Source organism: Uloborus diversus, chromosome 6 (assembly GCF_026930045.1).
Source record: "Uloborus diversus isolate 005 chromosome 6, Udiv.v.3.1, whole genome shotgun sequence".
NCBI lineage: Eukaryota > Metazoa > Arthropoda > Arachnida > Araneae > Uloboridae > Uloborus > Uloborus diversus.
Genome location: NC_072736.1, coordinates 27190066 through 27193784, shown reverse-complemented (window position 1 = coordinate 27193784; position 3719 = coordinate 27190066).

Below are 3719 nucleotides of genomic sequence, written 5' to 3'. Positions count from 1 at the left end.
AGACTTTCAGTTGTATGTTGCCATGGTTCACTGCTATAGGTATATCTATCTATGTATGATATTTTTCATATTAATTTTCGAAACTAGGATAGAATGCACTGTAATTTGGTAAAAAATAAAATGCATACTTGAAACATAATAGTAATGTTTATTATTTAGGTTTGTTTAATTACTGCCTTTTTTAATATCTATGTGATTTTCCCTGCCAGAGGTTCAAGTTGTGCCGCCCTCTTGATCTTTTCAGCAGGGAATCCTCTCTCATCAGGCTCTAGAGATGAATGATACCTGTTTGTCCACACAACAGAGGATCTTCGACCGTCTGGCTTCGAACCCGCAACCCTTTAGTCCACTTCACTGATCCATGATTTGGTAAGTTTGCTCAATAGTAAAGCCAATTATAAAAAGTTTTTGTACCGCGATTTTTTTAATTTTCTGTCGGACCAGTGATAAAAACCTTCCAATTGGGAAAACATAAAATTAGAGCAATGGCTAAAATGTACACATATTGTTAAAAAATAGACTCTTGTCCAATATTGAGAAAAATGTGTAGTCTTTACCTTTTTTTTTTTTTTAGTTTTTAGATACAATTTCACTTATAGCAGAATCTGTGCTAACATTTTTTTGCAAATTTACTTCTTGGTTGGCAATAATAAATTAAAATAGCTTTCTAGTTTTTTTTAAATAGAAAACATTTATCGGTTTTTGGAAATGTTAAAGCATTTCCATGTAACATAGTAAATTTATCTATGTTTAGAAAAATTATTAAGCTGAAACAAATCATCTAAATTGATCATTTCTTTCCTGATACATGATTTGATAGGTGATTAATCATAGATCAAGAATCTTGTATTTGGGTCATTCCAAAGTTAATGCAACCTTTAATGTCCAAGACTTTAAGTTGTAGGGTAGTTCTCAAAAGGTGGGAACAAAAACATTGCTTTTGAGCCATTTTTAAAATTTTGGAATTTGAAATCAATTTTGCTTTTATTGCATAGCATGCATACCTAGAACATCATACACAAACACAAAAAGACAGCAAGTATTTATGCAATTTAATAAATAGCAAGTTTAATGATCGGTCCGTAGGTAACAGATTTTGGACATACAGTTGTCCGGTAGGTAATAGATTTTGGACATCATCATAATGAAAGTTTCAGTTTTTGAACTTTTCCAATGAAAATGTTATCTATTTTTAAATTCTGCAATGAAAAATAGAGGATTTATGAAGTACATGAGTGACCTTATATACTGGTCTTTAAATAATAAAATTTTGTTATGGTTTTGTAGAATCCAAAAAAAAAACATCCATTTTGCCAGCGCAGGTGATCAAGTCGCCAAAACCGACGCTGTTGGCGAAAACCTGAATTCCTCTCTGGTAACCCTTTGCATATTGTATGCTGTGAGTTGTCGCCAATCGGGGTTTGCTTTGCGATTTTTGCCGCCTTTGTTTACTATTCGTTGCATCATAACTTGAGTTTCTACTGTTATTTATGTAATGTTTAATGCATAACGTATTAATTGTGCAAAATAGCAATGGATTAAAGAAATTAACATTATAATAGCCTTTAGTTAGTAAGGTTACAAGACAGAAGATCATATTATAATATTGAATGAATGGACAGAATTATCGGCGTCTAGATCGTAACGCAATTTGGACATCTCACATATATGTTTAAGAAAAGTGATTTTCCTTCAAAGATACTGCATAAAAACATATGAAAACACTTTAAAATGATTAACAATTGATTTTGAGGATCGAAAAATACCTTTAAAACATATAAATCATATATTTAGTACTCAAATAATAGCATTGTCACGATTGTAACTTTTGGACATACATGAAACTTCCAACTTCCTTCTTTTTTTAAAATTTTTTACACAATAAATAATCTGTCTTTAATTTTTTAATTTGTAGAAATTATTACCAAAAATATATTCAGTTTGAGATTCATACCCTTAATTTTGTTTTGAAACGGTTGGAAATAATTAAAAAAAAAATTTTTTTGATGGTAAATTAGTTCAGTTAACATTTGAAAGTCCAAAATTGTGTCTTTTAGCAAAGAAAATATATTTTTAAGGGTATTTGAAGAGCATTTTTTCCATAATTTTTAATATATTTAACAATTATTTCCATTTATCATTAATATTCCATAATTTTATTTTTCCATAATTCTTGCCTCTATACAGTATTATTATTTAACTCAAAAATTTTTGAGTCAATTAAAATGAAAGTTATTTTGTGTTGAAGCTTCAAAGTTGAGGTCTGTGTTTGCTCCCACCTTTTGAGAACTGCCCTATAACCTTTTTCCAAATTTTACTAAGTTAAATGTAAACATTAAAAATGATAGGTCTGACATATTTTTCATTGATTTATTACTAATATTAAGTATATTTTTTACTTTTTGAATGGGGTTATTGAAATTGTGTCTTATAAAAAAACCATGTCCCAACAGCACTTTATTTTTAAAGTTTTTTTTTTTTCATGTTATTAATTTTTTTAAATATATTTCTTTTTCTTTTCAACTCATTATAAACATATTATACTAACATGTTTTTAAAATAAAATTTCAAATTTATTTTTTATTTTATGGAAGAAAATCTTATGTCTCCTGATATTTGTCTCCTGTGATAATGGCTCCTTACTTTATTATAATACAGGCCCGGACTGGCCATAGACTTGACCGGGACATTTCCCGGTGCGCCCTCTCGAAAGGCGCCCTTCTGTTATTTTCTTATTTTCCAAAACAATGTTTTAGCATTATGGAAATAAATTATGTAGAATCAAGAAGTGATTTTGCATGTGAATATTTTCAGATGCAAAAGCAATGTTCTTCTTCTTTATATAAACGTTCCCTTTTATTACCCTCATAAAGGCAATTAGTCCCCCCCTCGTTTCGTAAACGGTGGCTTATCTTTTGCTCCAAGGTTCAGTTCTGGGGACAAAAGCAGACTCATGGTGTTTCCTCAATAAAAAAGGGATGTGAGGGTGAAAGTGACAGCACACATCTATGGTCAAGAATGGTTTGATTTATTGACCGTACTTAAGTTGCTGTCAGAGCGGATAGCTGGCTGATAACGATCATGAGTGCAATAGAAGCAAGTAAGATTAAATAATGTTAATTTTTGAAATCGGCGCATGAAAAATAGTGTTGCGTCGAAATAAGTTGCATAAAATCAATATTTTAGTGGACGGATGAACACAATGACACATGTCGCATTTTTAGTCACTTCACAAAAAAAAAAAAAAAGACGGTACTGTACGGTGATTTCTAGACTTTTGATTCAAGGCGCCCTTTTCGGAACTTGGATTTTTGCATGGCGCCCTTCCCAAAATAAAAGTGTGACTCGTAACTGACAGACAAAAATAAATATGAGTCTTTTATCTGCATTGAATAACCCTTATTTATCCTGCAGAGGATCTGAAAAAAATGGAAAAAAGTTTCATAAATAATAATGTCTAAATTAGTTGAGAAAAAAATTGTAAAATTTCGAAGTGGTCCTAGGAGGATTGCTGGGCTTCCCGGGGCACATTTGGGGAATTACTGGACTAAACACAATAAAGATGCCGAAAAGTTTTAAAGATAAAGCATTTTTCGATTTTAAACTAAGTTTTGTCAATTAAAATCACAACAAAAGTTAAAGTTCTTTGCCGTCGGCAAGCTTTGTGTTCAAAACGTATTCCAGTTCTTGTAACTAAATTTAATCCCTTCACTGTATTA